The sequence below is a fragment of the Pseudophryne corroboree genome, unplaced genomic scaffold (genome assembly GCF_028390025.1).
Source record: "Pseudophryne corroboree isolate aPseCor3 unplaced genomic scaffold, aPseCor3.hap2 scaffold_1315, whole genome shotgun sequence".
Classification (NCBI taxonomy): Eukaryota; Metazoa; Chordata; class Amphibia; order Anura; family Myobatrachidae; genus Pseudophryne; species Pseudophryne corroboree.
The window spans coordinates 115,794-138,258 of record NW_026967941.1 but is presented as its reverse complement, the minus strand read 5'-3'; positions in this window follow the sequence as shown (position 1 = coordinate 138,258).

The window sequence follows — 22,465 nt, the reverse complement described above, 5'->3', positions numbered from 1 at the left end:
TGCAAACAAGCATCTGACTTGCCTTTCCTATTGCTTTGTTACATTGCTCACCTGAAATAGTAATACTTAGATAGCTTTCCTCTTGCCATTATAATGCCCTTAATATTATAGTTAGCCTTTGCATTTTTGAGACGTGTATGATTTTGCATTTTTTGGCATTAAATGTTGCCATGTTCTTGACCATTCCTCTAGTCCAGGGGCAGAACTGCCAGAGACAACGGAGTCAGTTGCCGCCGGGCTCCAGCCCTGAAGGGGCTCCAGCCCTAAAGGGGCTTCCTCCATTGCCCCCCGGCTGTTACGTGCCCTTCCTACTAAATAGACAAAGGCGCTACCAGCAGGGTCTCGCAGTTTGTACATTCCATGCCGTAACACCCTTCTTTCCACCTTTTTCAAGACCCAGCCCAGCAGCCTCGCCGCTGCCACCACCGCTAGCTGCAGCACTGCCAGCGGTGGGGTGCCCCTGCTTCTTCTCACACCACAGATAGCTGGGCAGCACTGCAACTGCCTGCCTGATTGCTCCGCCCCCTTCCGGCTCCCAAGCACCTCTGCTGCCCAGTGATCCAGTAGCCTGCTGCTAGGAAGAAGTGGCCGAGCTTCAGCAAGCGAGTCTGGACACTGGCGGAGGAAGCCATGATAACCAGATAATGGGGAGTGGAGAGCCAGTTCCAAGGTAATACTTTATACAGCTGGTTGAGATCCTGGTCGGTGGATATGGATTCCAAGAAAACCCTGGAGGTGCTTCCTTTCAAGGGAGACACTCTCTTTGGAGAAGACCTCAATAAGATTGTAGCTGATCTGGCTACTGCTAAAACAGCTTGCCTACCTCGTATGACTCCTACCACGCAGAAGGCTAAAAGTACTTTCCCTTGGCCCTTTCATCCCTCAGGTAAAGCGTACCCAAGGTCAGGCATACCCAAAGAAAGCTCATGCTTCCAGACCTGCCAAGCCCAGACTGAAGCAAGCCTGGGCTGCCCATCAGCCTGCTTCCAAAACGGACAAGCCTGCCGCATGACGGTGCAGGCCTCCCTCTGGGGGATCCCAGGGTGGGGGGCCCGACTTTTAGGTTTGGCATAGAAAGGTATAATTCTAAGCTAGAGAATTCTGTTTGGAGCTCACCTTGTACTTTGTGAAGAAATAATCAGCATTGTGGCTGAGCAGATACATGTAGTGTGTGGCTGCAAACTGCATGGATCTGCTGCGTTGTAATGCTGATACTTTTTTTTTTGCAAAGTACCAATAGCTTCATATAATGTTCACAATTTTTATGCAGGATCAAATAGCTCAATAGGTAGGGTGTTTGATTAGAATTCAACAGGTTATAGGTTTGAATCCTGGGTATGGTAGTTTGAGATGTGTTATTTAATAAAGTATGTTGTTCTGACTGCTGGGATATCATACTAAATAAATGGAGTTGATCAATTTTTTTTTTATTTTTTTTTTAAACTAGGGACAATTTCCAGATACTTTTCTTTATAACTGAGATTGCCCCCTGGAACTTCACATCAGTTGACAACTATGCATGAGTGGGCAGTGCTTGCTCTGGATCTGCCCACCCATTTATGTGCCGTCATAAAAGAAAGCACAACTGACAGTTATCCTGGGCGTACACTACACAATTATCTGTCAGGCTATCTATCCAGTCTGGATGGATGGAATGAAAATCTGGTAATGTATAGTAGCAAATGTCAATTAACCATTTGCTCCCAAACACTAGAAAAGTGGTCAAAAATGGTCATTACACAAATTGGTTAAACCCAAAATTTAACCAATTTGTTTAGGGGACCATGTTTGTCCATTTTCTAGTGTTTGAGAGTAAATCGTTGATGGTCATTTGCTCACATAGATAACCGGATTTCTATTCCAACCAGCCAGTGTTGGAGATATGGTCTGCCAGATTACATAATGCATACCAGAGCCATAACTAGACTTTTTGGTGCCCTGTGACAGAGAATTATATGCCCCCCCCCTCCCCTCCCCATTTTTGCAATATGGACAAAGGGCGCATGCCTTGTGGGGAAGGGGCATAACAAGATTGGTCTCAGAGAAAGCACATGAGATATGAAGATATATCTAGTATACTTGACACTCAATGGTTTGTGGTATTGCCGGGGTGCCCTCCTTAAATGCATATACAGTCACACATGGCGTGTTTGTGCAAATGGCATATCAGCAGTCAGCACTAACTGGTGACATGCCATTTGTACAAGTAAGCCATGTGTGACTAATATATAAACATACTTTATTAAATAACACCTCAAACTATCATACCCAGGATTCAAATCTATAACCTGTTGAATTCTAATCAAACACCCTACCCATTGAGCTACTTGATCCTGCATCTATTCTAACCTCCAAAAACAGATTCAGTTGCATTTTCCAGCGTGTTTTGTTTGCGCCTTTGCAAATGTCTTACATCGACAAACTTATTTAGTACTATTTTGCAAATAGGGTTACATTGTCGCAACATTGTGTTCCCTAATTGCTTGATTTTTTAAATGCAACAATTGATAAAGACACCTGATAATTGCTCTGTGGAGTGTTATTTTGTGTCTACTTCTTATCTACATTTAATTCCCTACCTCTAATCAAGGCATTTTTAAATGCTGGGGGCTGCCAGGACGTGAGGCCTACCTAGACTTTAGATCGGAATTTGAATGTACTTGTGAACTAACTTAATTTCCTACTTCTAAATTCATTCCTAAATTCACTACTTACATTAATCCTGTAGTTGGGCATTTTGAGCCTTCAATTGTGGGTATTGTTTTGTGTCCAGACCAGCAGCTGGTGGTGTGCATTTGCTGGAAAGGCATCGAAGACCTCCGATATGCTGCATCTCCTGATGTGTGTCTCCCTCAAGTGGCTGTCAGCAAATGCATGCTAGACACCCCATTCCAAGCTGATTGTGACATCACGGAACATGCATCATAGAACAGGCATGCTAGAATATGGGTCTTCAACCTGCGACCCTCCAGCTGCTGTGGAACTACATATACCAGCATGCCCTGCCTCAGTTTTAGCATACCTTAATAGCAAAACTGTGGCAGGGCATGCTGGGATGTGTAGTTTCACAGCAGCTGGAGGGCCACAGGATGAAGACCCATGTGCTAGAGCCAAGCCGCAGGTACATTGAATGCTAGCAAGCTGAATGTTTAAATCCTTTTTGTTCCGCAGCATTCCAATGCGGAAGATTCCATGGAACCAGAGATTATTCCATTGAGAAGGACATGCTGCCTGGATGACTGCACTGTGCAAATTAAATCACGGAGCCAGTTGGCTTGTGGGTGGCTCTGGTGACTGGGTGGTTGGGTGGGCGGTGTGTCAGAGGTGGAGCACATGCAAATGAATGTGTATCATCCTGCTAGTGAGAGTGAAAACTCATGCAGGAGTGTGCCTGCTTGTCAGTGGGTTATGCACCTTGCCAGGCGTCAAATCTACATGGAGCAGCTGGAGGGGACAAGAGCAGGTTTGCAAAATATAGATAGAAGAGCATATATGCTGGCTCATTCTCCATGATTGTGTCAGCTTATGTTTTGGTGCACTGCACTTTCCTCCGCTAAGTTTTAGCCATTTTGGTTAAACGCAAGTGTAGTTGCTTCTCGCCCTTTTGGCTGTGATCTTGTATCGTGGTTGAAGAGTCTGCTGGAGGGATTGTTTTCTTCATTGACGAGAGACTGAAGATATTACAGGATGGAAGGCTTGGGAACACTATCTGTTTTTCAGTTGTGGAAGAGTTGAAAGACAGCTTTTACTTGCCAATATCTCTCTTTTGCAAAGAGCTACGCATTGGAAAATTCAGGGCTATACCGTGTAGATGAAGCACTGACAGGGGGCTTTAAAATTTTCATTCTAGTTTCCTTCGTTTGGGAGAAAAATGCAAAGGTACAAGACAGCTTTTCCTTGCCAATATCTCTCTTTTGCAAAGAGCTGCACATTGGAAAATTCAGGGCTATGCCGTGTAGATGATGGCCTAACAGGAGGCTTTAAAATTTTCTTTCTAGTGTCCTTCGTTTGGGAGAAAAATGCAAAGGTACAAGACAGCTTTTCCTTGCCAATATCTCTCTTTTGCAAAGAGCTACGCATTGGAAAATTCAGGGCTATGCCGTGTAGATGATGGCCTAACAGGAGGCTTTAAAATTTTCTTTCTAGTGTCCTTCGTTTGGGAGAAAAATGCAAAGGTACAAGACAGCTTTTCCTTGCCAATATCTCTCTTTTGCAAAGAGCTACGCATTGGAAAATTCAGGGCTATACCGTGTAGATGAAGCACTAACAGGAGGCTTTAAAATTTTCATTCTAGTGTCCTTCGTTTGGGAGAAAAATGCAAAGGTAGCTTGTGCCATCGCCACTCTGCTCCTTGTGCCGCCTTGACGGTTTACATGAGCCACTGCGGTGACGTTGTCTGACTGGATCAGAACCGGTTGGTCGCAAAGTAAGGTCTCCGCTTGACGTAGGGCATTGTATATGGCCCCTAGTTTCAGGATGTTGATGTGAAGACAAGTCTCTTGACTTGACCAAAGCCCTTGGAAATTTCTTCCCTGTGTGACTGCTCCCCAACCTTGGAGGCTTGCATCTGTGGTCACCAGGATCCAGTACTGAATGCCGAATCTGCGTCACTCGAGAAGGTGAGCACTCTGCAGCCACCACAGGAGTGATACCCTGACCCTGGGGGACAGGGTGATCAACCAATGCATCTGTAAATGTGACCCAGACCACTTGTCCAGTAGGTCCCATTGGAAAGTATTCGCATGGAACCTGCCGAATGGAATGGCTTTGTATGATGCCACCATCTTTCCCAGGACTCGAGTGCAGTGATGCACTGACACAAGTTTTGGTTTCAATAGGTTCCTGACAAGAGTCATGAGTTCCTGGGCCTTTTCTATCGGGAGATAAACCCTCTTCTGGTCTGTGTCCAGAATCATGCCCAAGAAAGACAGACGAGTCGTAGGAACCAACTGCGACTTTGGGATATTGAAAATCCAGCCGTGTTGCTGTAACACTTTCAGTGAAAGTGATACGCTGTTCAGCAACTGCTCTCTTGATCTCACTTTTATGAGATCGCTCAAGTACGGGATAATTGTGACACCTTGCTTGCGCAGGAAAACCATCATTTCCACCATTACCTTGGTGAAAATTCTCTGGGCCGTGGAGAGACCAAACAGCAACGTCTGAAATTGGCAATGACAGTCCTGTACCGCAAATCTGACGTACGACTGATGAGATGGATAAATTTGGACATGAAGGTATGCATCCTGTACACAAATGCGGACAACAGGTGTCAAGCCGTGTGTTGCCTTTGTCAAGCTGTAATAAGTAGGGGTAAGGACGTTAACCACCTCAGAACATCCTCCCTTATACGTCACCTGCAGCGCATTAATCATAAGTCAGTGACAAGTTCAAAAACTTTGGATGACAGCGGAAGCAGTCCACTGACCACTAAATCCCTTCCTCTTGTAACCAATCTCCTGCAAACCACACCACCAACTCCCTCAGTGTCAATTTCCTCCTTAGACAGGAGAGCCAATAGTCCTGCAGGCCATGTCACTGGCAAGTCTGACGAGTCCTCTCCTGCCTGGGATTCCTCCGATGCATCCTTGAGTGTAACGCCTACTGCTGCTGGCGCTGCTGTTGTTGCTGCTGGGAGTCGATCGTCATCCCAGAGGGGAAGTCGGAAGACCACTTGTACTACTTCCAGTAGGCAATTGACTGTCCAACAGTCCTTTGCGAGGAAGATGAAATATCACAGCAGTCATCCTGCTGCAAAGCGGATAACTCAGGTCTTGTCAGCCTGGGTGGTGAGAAACGTGGTTCCGGTATCCATCGTTAATTCAGAGGCAACTAGAGACTTGATTGAGGTACTGTGTCCCCGGTACCAAATGCCATCTAGGTTCCATTTCTCTAGGCAGGCGATACCGAAAATGTACACAGACCTCAGAAAAAGAGTCACCAGTGTCCTAAAAAATGCAGTTGTACCCAATGTCCACTAGTCCACATGTCCGTGGTTAAGTGGAGCAGGGCAGACTCAGGACTATATGACTGTGACAGCCCACTGGGTAGATGTATTGCCTCCCGCAGCAAGAACAGCAGCGGCGGCACCAGTAGCAGCATCTCGCAAATGCCAACTCGTTCCTAGGCAGGCTACGCTTTGTATCACCGCTTTCCATAAGAGGCACACAGCTGACAACCTCTTACGGAAACTGAGGAACATCATCGCAGAATGGCTTACCCCAATTTGACTCTCCTGGGGATTTGTGACATCGGACAACGCCACCAATATTGTGCGTGCATTACATCTGGGCAAATTCCAGCACGTCCCATGTTTTGCACATACATTGAATTTGGTGGTGCAGAATTATTTAAAAAACGACAGGGGCGTGCAAGAGATGCTGTCGGTGGCCCGAAGAATTGCGGGCCACTTTCTGCATTCAGCCACCGCGTGCCGAAGACTGGAGCACCACCAAACATTCCTGAACCTGCCCTGCCATCCTCTGAAGCAAGAGGTGGTAACGAGGTGGAATTCAACCCTCTATATGCTTCAGAGGATGGAGGAGCAGCAAAAGGCCATTCAAGCCTATACATCTACCCACGATATAGGCAAAGGAGGGGGAATGCACCTGACTCAAGCGCAGTGGAGAATGATTTCAACGTTGTGCAAGGTTCTGCAATCCTTTGAACTTGCCACACGTGAAGTCAGTTCAGACACTGCCAGCCTGAGTCAGGTCATTCCCCTCATCAGGCTTTTGCAGAAGAAGCTGGAGACATTGAAGGAGGAGCTAAAACAGAGCGATTCCGCTAGGCATGTGGGACTTGTGGATGGAGCCCTTAATTCGCTTAACCAGGATTCAATCTGTTGAAATCAGAGCAATAAATTTTGGCCACCGTGCTCGATCCTAGATTTAAAACCTACATTGTATCTCTCTTTCCTGCAGACACAAGTCTGCAGAGGTTCAAAGACCTGCTGGTGAGAAAATTGTCAAGTCAAGCGGAACGTGACCCGTCAACAGCTCCTCCTTCACATTCTCCCGCAACTGGGGGTGCGAGGAAAAGGCTAAGAATTCCGAGCCCACCCGCTGGCGGTGATGCAGGGCAGTCTGGAGTGAGTGCTGACATCTGGTCCGGACTGAAGGACCTGGCAACGATTACTGACATGTCGTCTACTGTCACTGCATATGATTCTGTCACCTTTGAAAGAATGGTGGAGGATTATATGAGTGACCGCATCCAGGTAGGCACGTCAGACAGTCCGTATGTATACTGGCAGGAAAAAGAGGCAATTTGGAGGCCCTTGCACAAACTGGCTTTATTCTACCTAAGTTGCCCTCCCTCCAGTGTGTACTCCAAAAGAGTGTTTAGTGCAGCCGCTCACCTTGTCAGCAATCGGCGTACGAGGTTACTTCCAGAAAATGTGGAGAAGATGATGATCATCAAAATGAATTATAATCAATTCCTCCGTGGAGACATTCACCAGCAATTGCCTCCAGAAAGTACACAGGGATCTGAGATGGTGGATTCCAGTGGGGACGAATTAATAATCTGTGAGGAGGGCGATGTACACAGTGAAAGGGGTGAGGAATCGGAGGATGATGAGGTGAACATCTTGCCTCTGTAGAGCCAGTTTGTGCAAGGAGAGATTGATTGCTTCTTTTTTGGTGGGGGTCCAAACCAACCAGTCATTTCAGTCAGCCGTGTGGCAGACCCTGTTGCTGAAATGATGGATTCGTCAATGTTTTTCTTTTCAATCTGCTTGTAAGAATCTGCTTCGCTATGATGATCAACAAGTCACAAGGGCAAACACTCAGGGCTGGAGGCGTAGATCTTAGGACCAGCTGCTACAAGCATGGCAAAGGTGTCACTATCATTGGTGACACCCAGAAAGGTAGCGAGGGAGATTGTAATGCAGTGCGCGCAGATAAGCAGCGCAATGGTAAAATGGAGGCATGGTCTCATAGGTAGGGGTGTGGCCTGTTGGCCTGAATCTCCATTTTGTTGCTCCGGGTATCCCGGGGGTTGAGTGCTGCACCCGGGGACTAGTGTGTGAGTGGTGCTGGCTCCTGCACAGTGACAGAAACTGGGTGTTGCACGTAATGTCACAGTGAAACACCCATATTCTGTCACTGAAGAGGAGCCGGCACTTTGGTGTCACCCCCCTTGGCGGGTGACACTCGGGTGTGGGCCGCAACCCCGTTGTGATGCCACTGACCCATGGGAAGCTTTACGTGGCTTACCCATGTGTTAGTAGCCCCAAGCATCTTTTGTGTTAGTCCCTGAAGAAAAACTTCAAATATTTACAAATAAATTTTGTAATCAATGGGCCTAATTCAGTAAGGATTGCAAATTCTGCTAAGTAACAGGATTTGCAATCCTTTGGTTCGCATGCTGGGGCCACCCAGCATGCCGCCTCCCTTCTTGACCACGCTGAAATTGCAGTCGCAGTGCAGTTCAGCGTGATCATAAAAAATGGGTTAGCCTCCTGTTGGTGCAGACTGTATGTGTGCGCAGGAAGCCGCCACCATTTTTGTGATCGCAGCTGCTGCATGTGATGTCATGCAACCGCTCTGACCACGCCTCCTGTTTCTCCGTTGCCGACCCCATTTTGAAGCCCTGCCCACGCACCGCTCCATCTCCGACTTGGAAATGGAGTGTTGCTGACCCCCCCCCCCCCCAGCACCGATTGACAGTCAGAGGCGATCGCATTAACTGCGGGGTGCCGCAGAAAATGCAGGCGCATGCGTATGCTCTTAGCAATTTTTGCAGTTGGACTGCTTATTGCGATTGCAATCCAACCTGAATCAGGCTCTATTACCTATCACAATGCACTGCGGGTAGTACAAAATGGGGTTAATATAAGAGAAAACCCCCCAGAGCTGTGCTCCTTAACTGTCCCTGGTGGCTAGTGGAGCGGCTGCCCAGTAATCAGTGTCCACGCCAGTGCGCACATGGCCCGCCCCCTACAGCCACGCTGGATCACGGTATAGTGTGGGCACAGAAGTCCCTTACCTCCCTTTCATCAGCGGCCTCGTGATCCCGGAGGGCGGTGTGTGTGTGACTGACCTTAGGAAGAAACCGGAGCCTCCGCTGCAGTGACCCAGCAACCAGGGCGCGGGAGTATACTGCGCCGCTGGGAGTGATGGAGCTGCAGTAAAGATGTCTATTAGACCTAGCCTGCTGCAGCCCTTGTAGATTCTTATAAAAAAAAGTTCTTCTTTTCTTGTCAAAATTAATAGCTAAGAATAGGCTGCCTGAGGCAGCCCCCTCTTAAGTGGCCTGCTACTGAAGGCACCAACTACAAACTGAGCTCCCTGTTCATGGAAGCGAGGTTATAGAGGAGGGGGCGCTGAGCATCTTGGGAACAGTCAAAAGCTTTGAGCCTGTTGGTGCCTCAGATCAAGATCCTACTCTACACCCCAATGTGAATCCTTGTGGAGTCCAGTGTACCCCACAGAAGAAATGAATGTGTCACACCCATTGGCAGCAACATTAGAATAGCTGTTGATGGGCACAATTGAGAAAGGAAGGGGGAAAAACATTTGAATCCAGCACATATATGTAATTTGAATATGTAATTTGTACCTTCCTACTTTAAAATGTAATGGATGAACCTCACCCTGTGAGAACTATCTTCATGATCAAGAGATCTCATACGCAAGAAAAGCATGTGCTGGGATAGGGCTGTGGAGGGCGGCTGCTCGGGCACACACCCGTCAAGTTAAGGAGATTCAACTGAGGAAGCACAAGGGAACTGCAGGGAGACCACATATTTTCAGATGAACATGAGAGGGCGGAAGGCTGCCTAATACTGAAGCACCCTCAAACATCAAACCATATGCAACAACTAGTACAAGCATTCCTGGGGAAAGGTCTGCAGCAGACGGATTTGCATACAGTGATGTCATCCAAGCAATGGGCATAGTTGGCTGCAACCCTCGTCTGCATATGAAAAGAGAAAATGGTCACGCAGGGCATGGCGGCCTTTGTGGGGTTGCGCTTGGATGACCCCTAGATCGCTTTATACACCCCCATCAGTGTGGGGCTCATGTTGGCCATGCCCAAGCCCCTGAAGCATTCAAGCTGATTTCTTGCAGCAGCTGGACCCAGTAACAGCTCCAGAGTTGCTCTACAAGACAAGTAAAAGGGTGTGAGCCCTGCAGCACCACCTGTAGTTTGCATACACACATATATAGGACAGCATCTCTTATATGCCCCAGGGGCAATAAAATAGTAGCCTTATCTAGGGTATCCGTCCATGCCGCTACAGCACTACACACCCAGGCCGACGCAATTGCCGGTCTGAGTAAGGTACCTGAATGTGTATAAATGGACTTCAGGGTAATCTCCTGTTTGCGGTCAGCAGACTCTTTGAGGGTAGCCGTATCCTGGGACGGGAGGGCTACCTTCTTGGATAAGCGTGTTAATGCTTTGTCCACCCAAGGGGAGGATTCCCATCGTAACCTATCCGTTGATGGGAAAGGGGAATCCTTTTGGAAATCTGCAGGAGATTCCCAAGCTTTTTCACATAACTCGTTCAGCTCGTGTGAGTGGGGAAAGGTTACCTCAGGCTTCTTTCCCTTGTACATATGTACCCTCTTGTCAGGGACAGGGGGCTCCTCTGTGATGTGCAAAACATCTTTTATTGCCATAATCATATATCAAATGTATTTTGCCAATTTTGGCTGTAACTTTGCATCATCGTAATGGAGTCAGAATCCGTGTCGGTATCTGTGTCAACAATCTGGATAGTGGGCGCTTATGAGACCCTGACAGTCCCTGCGACATAGGATTAGGCATTGGTTGAGACCCTGACTGTCCCAAAGCTTCTGCCTTGTCTAATCTTTTGTGCAATGAGTTTACACTAGCATTTAAAACATTCCACATATCCATCCAATCAGGTGTCGGCGGAGACACCACGTTCATTTGCTCCCGCTCCTCTCTAATATAGCCTTCTTCCTCAGACATGTCGACACACGCGTACCGACACACCACACACACAGGGAATACTTTTACTGAAGACATTTCCCCCACAAGGCCCTTTGGAGAGACAGAGAGAGAGTATGCCAGCACATACCCCAGCGCTATATAACCCAGGAATAGCACAGTAACTTAATGTTTGAACAATCGGTGAGGGGGAACATCTTGAAACCCCAGTTTGTACCCTTGGGACACTATTTGTAAAACACACGAGTCCATGTCCGAATGAATCCAGAACTGACTGAAGAGTTTTAGACGTGCCCCCACTGGTGCGGGCTCCTGCAAGAGAGCCCCAGCGTCATGCAGTGGATTTGGCAGAAGCAGAGGATGATCTCTGCTCCTGCGATCTTGAAGAGGATGCAGACCTCTTCTCTCTTCTCCTTCCTCTACCTGCAAAGAAAGGGGAATCTTAACTTCTTGCATATCTATTGGGCCGAAATGACTGCATCAGATAATGATGCGTCTTCATCCGTTGGGAGGGAACATAGGGCAAGAAGGTTGACTTACCTGCGGGAGCTGCCGAGATCAAATTAACTAGGCAGTCACCAAACAAGGCTTCACCTTCATAGGGAAGAGACTCCCTTTCTTCTTGGAGTCAGCATCAGCATTCTCTTGGTGAATCCACAATGCCCTCCTATCCGACACTGCCATGAAATTGGCCCGTGAACTCAAGAGTCCTATATCCCTTGCAGTCTCACGTAAGTATGCTGCAGTGTCCTTGATATGATACAACGTAAGGAGTATCCCATCTCTCCAGGGTATCTATATCGGATGACAAGGTATTCGACCAATTCTTGAATACTACTACTCACCCATGCACATGTAATGGCAGGTCTAAGTAATGTACCCGTGGTTACATAACTAGAAATAATGTAGCTTCCTGCATACGATTCGCTGGATTTGTGACAGGGCCCCGTGCAGAACAGGGGGCGACTCCCACTTTATTCTGTCCGCGGCGGGAAATGAATAAACAACCAGAATCCTTTTGGGGATTTGAAACCATCTTGTCGAGCTGGCCCAGACTTTCTCAAACAGAGATGGAGGAACGTTACATCAGCTTTCATTATATATCTATATATACATACATATAGACCCCTTTGTCAGGAACAGCAGGGTCTTCAGTGATTTTAATATGTCCTTAATATCCACAATCATGTACTGAATGCTCCTTGCCAATATTGGATCTAATCAGGAAACATTATGGTCGACATAAGTATCAGTATCCGTGTCAGTATCAGTGTGTAGTAACTGGGCAAAATAACATTTTTGCGACCCAGCGGGGCCTGAGGGAAAAGAAACATAGCCATGAATATCACATCTATTCTCTACGTCTGTGTCTGGGACACAGATTTATCCAACCTTACTCTGATATTACTGAAACATTTACCCAGTCAGTTATTGGTGGTGCCAACAGGGCCACCATCATATGTCTGCATTCCTAATATAGTTTCCTCTTGGGAAAAACATTCAGCCACCGACATGTTGACACACATATACCAAGTACCCACAGACACACCGGCTTATGGGGGACAGACCGTCAGTAAATCTGTCAGAGGGACACAGAGGATTTTTCAGCTCACAATCCAGCGCCAAAAGTACACAGTCTGGGAAATAATAAACTCTATAGTGATAGACTTGTAATGCTCTAAAGATGTTCTGGTGAGGTGAGGAAGAAGCCCCGCCGCTGTAATGGCGCGTATCTGTCCCGCTCAGAAATAATTAATTACGCTAGTGGGGTAAGGACAGTGCCCAGGCACTAATGTCCACTTTTTCCAGCCTTTTGTGAGGAATTTATGCTGCCCAGGGTGCCCCCCCCCCCCCCGTGCCCTGCACCCTGCAGTGCCTGTGTTTGTGTGTGAGCATGGCGCGCAGCGTTCCGCTCGCTGCTCGGTACCTCAGAATGCTGTCACTGAAGAAGAAGTCTTCTGTTCTTCTGCTACTCACCTGTCTTCTGGCTCTGTAAGGGGGTGACGGCAGGCTGCGGGAGTGTGCATCTAGGCGTACCCAGCGATCAGCACCCTCAGGAGCTAATGGTGTCCTGTCAGCCTGAAGCAGAGCCATTGAACTCACTAGAAGTTGGTCATACTTCTCTCCCCTAAGTCCCACGAAGCAGGGAGACTGTTGCCAGCAGCCTCCCTGAAAATAAAAAAAACTAACAAGTCTTTTCAGAGAAACTCAGTAGAGCTCCCCTGTAGTGCATCCAGTATCACTGCGCACAATACTAAAACTGGAGTCTGGAGGAGGGGCATAGAGGGAGGAGACAGTTCACACCCTTTGAAAGTCTTAAAGTGCCCATGTCTCCTGCGGATCCCGTCTATACCCCATGGTTCTTAATGTGACCCCAGCATCCTCTAGGACGTATGAGAAAACAAATAACGCACACACGAGGAGGAGAGAACTAAGGAAGCTATAAGGAGAAGAGGGGAGGGAGGGGGGGGGTTGAAAGGTAAGGTAGTAAAGGCATATTGGATAAACTACAACCTTATACATATTCATTAATGTACCAGTAGTTAGAAGTAGAAGAGCTCTAACAGAAACCACAAAGCTTATCTAAAGCCACACCACACTGGATATGCCCAATCTCATTTGATTTTTGAAGCAAAGCAGTATTGGACTTTGTTAATACATGGATGGGAGACTGCTTGGTAGTATCAGATTCTTTAGGTGTTTTTAAACTAGCAACACCATTTTCTTGGTACATTTAATTTTTACATGTATTCTTTTATGTACCAGAAGTTAGAAGTAGAAGAGCTGTAACAGAAACCACCAGCTCATCTACAGCCACAGCACACTGGATTTGCCCAATCTCTCCTGATCATGGAAGCTGAGCAGTGTTGGTCCTGGTTTTAGTACTTGGATGGGAGACCACAAGGAAATACCAGGAGCTGTGTGTATTTTTACAATACTAACACCGTTCTCTTGATGCATTCCATTTTGAAACATTGGGGCAGATCTATTAAGCCTGGTGAACTGATAAAGTGCAAGGTGATAAAGTACCAGCCAGTCAGCTCCTAACTGTCATTTTTCAAACCCAGCCTGTGACATGGCAATTAGGAGCTGATTGGCTGGTACTTTATCACCATGCAAATTATCATTTCACCAGGTTTAATAAATCGGCTGCTTACTCATTTATGTACGAGTAGTTAGAAGTAGAAGAACTCTAACAGAAACCACTAAGCTCATCTACAGCCACACCACACTGTATATGCCCAATATCACCTGATTTTAGGCCTGGTTTGTTCTTGGATGTGAGACCACCTGGGAATACCAGGTGCTGTAGGTAGTTTTATACTACCAACACCGTTCTCTTGATGCATTATATTTTGAAACTTATTCATTGATGTACCAGTAGTTAGAAGTAGAAGTTAGAAACAGCAAAAATCATCTACAGCCGCATCACACTGGATATGTCCAATCTCATCTGATGTTGGAAGCTAAGCAGTGTTGTGCCTGGTTAGTTTTTGGATCTCAGGTCCTGCCTTCTGGTTTGGCCACGGCACCTCGGAAATTCACCAAGGTCATGGCCGTGATGACGACCCTTCACCATCGGTGGACCAGGGAGGAATCTCTCCTCCCGATAAACATTCTGGAATTGCGGGCAGTGTTCAATTCATTGACACTGGCCCTGCCTCTAGTACAGAACAGGCCTGTTCAAGTACAATCGGACAACGACACCACGGTAGTGTACACAAATCATCAAGGCAGCACTCGAAATTGCATGGCAAAGCTGGAAGTATCAAAAATCCTCAGTTGGGTAGAACGTCATCTGCCAGCAATATCGGCAGTGTTCATTCCCGGAGTCCTCACCTGGGAAGCGGATTTCCTCAGTCGTCAGTACGTTAACGCTGGAGAGTGGAGAGGCCGCAGCAGAAATGTCTGCACTGGTGTCAGTAGGTGACTGAGGCAGGGATGACTGGGAGATAGTGGGTGACTGAAGCATGTATGACTAGGAGATAGTGGGTGACTGAGGCCGGGGTGATAGGGATATAGTGGATGACTGTGGCAGGGGTGACAGGGACAGTAGGAGACTGAGGCAGGGGTGACAGGGATAGTGGGTGACTGAGGCAGGGGTGATAGGGTGACAGTGGGTGACTGAGGCAGAGGTGACAGGGATAGTGGGTGACTGAGGTAGGGGTGATATGGAGATAGTGGTTGACTGAGGCAGGGGTGACAGAGATAGTGGGTGACTAAAGCAGGGGTGACTGGTATAGTGGGTGACTGAGGCAGGGGTCGCAGGTATAGTGGTTAACTGAGGCAGCGGTGACTGGGAGATAGTGGGTAACTGGGGCAGGGGTGACAGGGAAAGTGTGTGACTCAGGCAGGGGTGATAGGGAGATAGTGGGCAGCAGATCACTGCCTCGCTGACAGCAGCACATCCCTGCTTCACTGACAGCAGCACATCCCTGCCTCATTGACAGCAGCACATACCTGCCTCACTTATAGCAGCACATCCCTGCCTCACTGGCAGCAGCAGATCCCTGCCTCACTGGCAGCAGCAGATCACTGCTTCACTGACAGCAGCACATCCCTGCCTCACTGGCAGCAGCAGATCCCTGCCTTACTGACAGCTGTATTCAGACCTGATCTCTGCTGTGCATATTCACACAACAGGAGATCAGGTCTGAAGTGTGTGTGTGTGTGTGTGTGTGTGTGTGTGTGTGTGTGTGTGTGTGTGTGTGTGTGTGCTGGTGCCGCAGTGCACCGGCACATGCCAGAGATGCGATCAGCATCTCTGCCCAGTGAGCGCCTCTGCCAACACATACTTATCTTGCATATGAGATCTCTTGATCATGAAGATAGTTCTCACATGGTGAGGTTCATCCATTACATTTTAAAGTAGGAAGGTACAAATTACATATTCAAATTACATATATGTGCTGGATTCAAATGTTTTCCCCCCTTCCTTTCTCAATTGTGCCCATCAGCAGCTATTCTAATGTTGCTGCCAATGGGTGTGACACATTCATTTCTTCTGTGGGGTACACTGGACTCCACAAGGATTCACATTGTGGTGTAGAGTAGGATCTTGATCTGAGGCACCAACAGGCTCAAAGCTTTTGACTGTTCCCAAGATGCTCAGCGCCCCCTGCTCTATAACCTCGCTTCCATGAACAGGGAGCTCAGTTTGTAGTTGGTGCCTTCAGTAGCAGGACACTTAACAGGGGGCTGCCTCAGGCAGCCTATACTTAGCTATTAATTTTGACAAGAAAAGAAGAACTTTTTTTATAAGAATGTACAAGGGCTGCAGCAGGCTAGGTCTAATAGACATCTTTACTGCAGCTCCATCACTCCCAGCGGCGCAGTATACTCCCGTGCCCTGGTTGCTGGGTCACTGCAGCGGAGGCTCCGGTTTCTTCCTAAGGTCAGTCACACACACACCGCCCTCCGGGATCACGAGGCCGCTGATGAAAGGGAGGTAAGGGGCTTCTGTGCCCACACTATACCGTGATCCAGCATGGCTGTAGGGGGCGGGCCGTGTGTGCACTGGCGTGGACACTGATTACTGGGCAGCCGCTCCACTAGCCACCAGGGACAGTTAAGGAGCACAGCTCTGGGGGGTTTTCTCCTATATTAACCCCATTTTGTACTACCTGCAGTGCATTGTGATAGGTAATAGAGCCTGATTCAGGTTGGATTGCAATCACAATAAGCAATCCAACTGCAAAAATTGCTAAGAGCATACGCATGCGCCTGCATTTTCTGTGACTGTCAATCGGTGCGGGGCGGGGGGGGGTCAGCAACACTCCATTTCAAAGTCGGAGATGGAGCGGTGCGGGGGCAGGGCTTCAACGGAGAAACAGGAGGCGTGGTCAGAGCGGCTGCATGACATCACATGTAGCCGTTGCGATCACAAAAATGGTGGCGGCTTCCTGCGCACACGTACAGTCTGCACCAACAGGAGGCTAACCCATTTTTTATGATCACGCTGAACTGCACTGAGACTGCAATTTCAGCGTGGTCAAGAAGGGAGGCGGCATGCTGGGTGGCCATGCCCTGTGATGGGTGGCCCCAGCATGCGAACCAAAGGATTGCAAATTCTGTTACTTAGCAGAATTTGCAATCCTTACTGAATTAGGCCATTGATTACAAAATTGTAAACAATATTTGAAGTTTTTCTTCAGGGACTAACACAAAAGATGCTTGGGGCTACTAACACATGGGTAAGCCACGTAAAGCTTCCCATCGGTCAGTGGCATCACAACGGGGTTGCGGCACACACCCGAGTGTCACCCGCCAAGTGGGGTGACACCAAAGTGCCGGCTCTTCTTCAGTGACAGAATATGGGTGTTTTACTGTGACATTACGTGCAACACCCAGTTTCTGTCACTGTGCAGGAGCCAGCACCACCCACACACTAGTCCCCGGGTACAGCCCCCAACCCCCGGGATACCCGCAGCAACAAAATGGTGATTCAGGTCACGCCCCTACCTATGAGACCATGCCTCCTTTTTACCATTGCGCTGCTTATCTGCGCGCACTGCATTACAATCTCCCTCGCCGCCTCTCTGGGTGTCACCAGTGATAGTGACACCTCTGCCATGCTTGTAGCAGCTGGTCCTAAGATCTACGCCTCCAGCCCTGAGTGTTTTCCCTTGTGACTTGTTGATCATCATTGCGAAGCAGATGCTTACAGAAAACTGCAGGGGTTTAGATTGAAAAGAAAAACATTGACGAACCCATCATTTCAGCGACAGGGTCTACCACACGACTGACTGAAATGACTGGTTGGTTTGGGCCCCCACCAAAAAAGAATCAATCAATCTCTCCTTGCACAAACTGGCTCTACAGAGGCAAGATGTCCACCTCATCATCCTCCGATTCCTCACCCCTTTCACTGTGTACATCCCCCTCCTCACAGATTATTCATTCGTCCCCACTGGAATCCACCATCTCAGATCCCTGTGTACTTTCTGGAGGCAATTGCTGGTGAATGTCTCCACGGAGGAATTGATTATAATTAATTTTGATGATCATCGTCTTCTCCACATTTTCTGGAAGTAACCTTGTACGCCGATTGCTGACAAGGTGAGCGGCCGCACTAAACACTCTTTCGGAGTACACACTGGAGGGAGGGCAACTTAGGTAGAATAAAGCCAGTTTGTGCAAGGGCCTCCAAATTGCCTCTTTTTCTCCACCATTCTTTCAAAGGTGACAGAATCATATGCAGTGACAGTAGACGACATGTCAGTAATCGTTGCCAGGTCCTTCAGTCTGGACCAGATGTCAGCACTCACTCCAGACTGTCCTGCATCACCGCCAACGGGTGGGCTCGGAATTCTTAGCCTTTTCCTCGCACCCCCAGTTGCGGGAGAATGTGAAGGAGGAGCTGTTGACGGGTCACGTTCTGCTTGACTTGACAATTTTCTCACCAGCAGGTCTTTGAACCTCTGCAGACTTGTGTCTGCCGGAAAGAGAGATACAATGTAGGTTTTAAATCTAGGATCGAGCACGGCGGCCAAAATGTAGTGCTCTGATTTCAACAGATTGAATCCTGGTTAAGCAAATTAAGGGCTCCATCCACAAGTCCCACATGCCTAGTTGAATCGCTCTGTTTTAGCTCCTCCTTCAATGTCTCCAGCTTCTTCTGCAAAAGCCTGATGAGGGGAATGACCTGACTCAGGCTGGCAGTGTCTGAACTGACTTCACGTGTGGAAAGTTCAAAGGGTTGCAGAACCTTGCACAACGTTGAAATCATTCTCCACTGCGCTTGAGTCAGGTGCATTCCCCCTCCTTTGCCTATATCGTGGGCAGATGTATAGGCTTGAATGGCATGTCTCAGGGTCATTGCAGTGTGTGGCATAATGTATCACGGACATTGCGGTGTGTGTCATAATGTGTCAGGCATTACGGTGTGTGGTATACTATATCACGGGCATTGTGGTATGTGGTATAATGTCTCAGGGTCATTGCAGTGTGGCATAATACATAACGGGCATTGCGATGTGTGGCATAGGGTATAACGGGCAGGTCATTGCGGTATGTGTCACAGGCATTACGGTGTATGGTATACTATATCACGGGCATTGTGGTATAATGTCTCAAGGTCATTGCAGTGTGTGGCATAATGTGTCACAGGCATTGTATGTGCTATAATGTATCGGGCATTGCAGTGTGTGGCATAATGTATCACGGACATTGCGGTGTGTGTCATAATGTGTCACAGACATTGTATGTGCTATAATGTATCAGGGGCATTGCAGTGTGTAGCATAATGTATAACGGGCATTGCGATTCCTGTCATAATGTGTCACAGGCATTACGGTGTGTGGCATAATGTGTCACAGACATTACGGTGTGTGGCATAATGTGTCGGGGGCATTACAGTGTGTGCATATTGTGTCGTGCATTATTGTGTGCGGCATAATGTCTAAGGGCCATTGCAGTATGTGGCATAATGTATACTGGGCATTACTATAAGGAGGAAAAATGACAAATAATGTAAGGGGCATGAATCAGGATTATTTTTCTTTCCTGTGGTGGCCAACGTATGGGCGTGCAGGTTGCAAAACTGGGGTATAAGGTAGTCTTTTCCTGCAATGCCACGCCCCTTTATGTGAAACCACGCCCACTCCAACAAAACCACGCCCCTTTTTTTACGCGCGCGCCTTAGGCGCGCGCATATTTATCCCTTTCTTGCTCCCAATTATGAAGCATGAAGGGGGGGGGGGGGGGGGGCGCCGAAGAATTTCTTGGCTTGGGGGAGAAAAATTTCTAGTTACGCCACTGGATTGGACATATCCAGTGTGGTGCGGCTGTAGATGATTTTTGCTGTTTCTAACTTCTACATCAATGAATAAGTTTCAAAATAGAATGCATCAAGAGAACGGTGTTGGTAGTATAAAACTACCTACAGCACCTGGTATTCCCAGGTGGTCTCACATCCAAGAACAAACCAGGCCTAAGATCAGGTGATATTGGGCATATACAGTGTGGTGTGGCTGTAGATGAGCTTAGTGGTTTCTGTTAGAGTTCTTCTACTTCTAACTACTCGTACATAAATGAATAAGCGGACGATTTATTAAACCTGGTGAAATGATAATTTGCATGGTGATAAAGTACCAGCCAATCAGCTCCTAATTGCCATGTCACAGGCTGGGTTTGAAAAATGACAGTTAGGAGCTGACTGGCTGGTACTTTATCACCTTGCACTTTATCAGTTCACCAGGCTTAATAGATCTGCCCCAATGTTTCAAAATGGAATGCATCAAGAGAACGGTGTTGGTATTGTAAAAATACACACAACTCCTGGTATTTCCTGGTGGTCTCCCATCCAAGTACTAAAACCAGGACCAACACTCCTCAGCTTCCATGATCAGGAGAGATTGGGCAAATCCAGTGTGCTGTGGCTGTAGATGAGCTCGTGGTTTCTGTTAGAGCTCTTCTACTTCTAACTTCTGGTACATAAAAGAATATGTGTAAAAATTAAATGTACAGTACCAAGAAAAGGGTGTTGATAGTTTAAAAACACCTAAAGAATCTGATAATACATGGATGGGAGACTGCTTGGTAGTAACAAAGTCCAATACTGCTTTGCTTCAAAGATCAAATGAGATTGGGCATATCCAGTGTGGTGTGGCTTTAGATAAGCTTTGTGGTTTCTGTTAGAGCTCTTCTACTTCTAACTACTGGTACATTAATGAATATGTATAAGGTTGTAGTTTATCCAATATCCCTTTACTACCTTACCCCCCCCCCCCTCCCCTCCCCTCCCCTCCTTATAGCTTCCTTTGTTCTCTCCTCCTCGTGTGTGCGTTATTTGTTTTCTCATACGTCCTAGAGGATGCTGGGATCACATTAAGAACCATGGGGTATAGACGGGATCCGCAGGAGACATGGGCACTTTAAGACTTTCAAAGGGTGTGAACTGTCTCCTCCCTCTATGCCCCTCCTCCAGACTCCAGTTTTAGAATTGTGCCCAGTGAGACTGGATGCACTACAGGGGAGCTCTACTGAGTTTCTCTGAAAAGACTTATGTTAGTTTTTCTTATTTTCAGGGAGGCTGCTGGCAACAGTCTCCCTGCTTCGTGGAACTTAGGGGAGAGAAGTATGACCAACTTCTAGTGAGTTCAATGGCTCTGCTTCAGGCTGACAGGACACCATTAGCTCCTGAGGGTGCTGATCGCTGGGTACGCCTAGATGCCCACTCCCGTAGCCTGCCATCACCCCCTTACAGAGCCAGAAGTCAGAAGACAGGCGAGTAGCAGAAGAACAGAAGACTTCTTCTCCAGTGACGGCATTCTGAGGTACCACGCAGCGAGCGGAATGCTGTGCGCCATGCTTCCACACAAACACAGGCACTGCAGGGTGCAGGGCATGTGGGTGGGTGGGGGGGGGCACCGTGGGCAGCATAAATTCCTCACAAAAGGCTGGCAAAAGTGGACATTAGTGCCTGGGCACTGTCCTTACCCCGCCAGCGTAATTAATTATTTGTTTCTGAGCGGGACAGAAGCGTGCCATTACAGCGGCGGGGCTTCTTCCTCACCTCACCAGCACATCTATAGAGCGTTACAAGTCTATCACTATAGAGTTTATTATTTCCCAGACTGTGTACTTTTGGCGCTGGGTTGTGAGCTGAAAAATCCTCTCTGTCCCTCTGACAGATTTACTGTAGGTCTATCCCCCATAAGCCGATGTGTCTGTGGGTACTTGGTACATGTGTGTCAACATGTCGGTCGCTGAATGTTTTTCCCAAGAGGAAACTATATTAGGAATGCAGACATATGATGGTGGCCCTGTTGGCACCACCAATAACTGACTGGGTGAAAGTTTCAATAATATCAGAGTGAGGTTGGATAAATCTGTGTCCCAGACACAGACGTAGAGAATAGATGTGATGGCGTTACCTATGGAGAAGCTGCGACATGACATCCTAGGACACGATACTGCACCATGCATCACCGTTATATTTCAGTGTGCCTTGTCAATATTTAAATCTTGTTCTGTGAGACGTGAGTTGTAAATTGCTAGGAGGTAGTCCTTGTTGCATGGCTGTTGAACACCGGATCCTGAAGGAAAAGGGCATTCCGGAGGAAGTCATTCCTACGCTGATCAAAGCCAGGAAGGACGTGACCGCAAAACATTATCACCACATATGGCGAAAATATGTTGCTTGGTGTGAGGACAGGAAGGCCCCAACGGAGGAATTTCAACTGGGTCGATTCCTGCACTTCCTACAGTCAGGGGTGAATATGGGCCTCAAATTGGGGTCCATTAAGGTCCAGATTTCGGCTCTGTCGATTTTCTTCCAAAAAGAACTGGCTTCCCTGCCGGAAGTTCAGACTTTTGTTAAAGGAGTGCTGCATATTCAGCCTCCTTTTGTGCCTCCAGTGGCACCTTGGGATCTCAACGTGGTGTTGGATTTCCTTAAATCACATTGGTTTGAGCCACTTAAAACCGTGGAGTTAAAATATCTCACGTCGAAAGTGGTCATGCTATTGGCCCTGGCTTCGGCCAGGCGTGTGTCAGAGTTGGCGGCTTTGTCATGTAAAAGCCCTTATGTGATTTT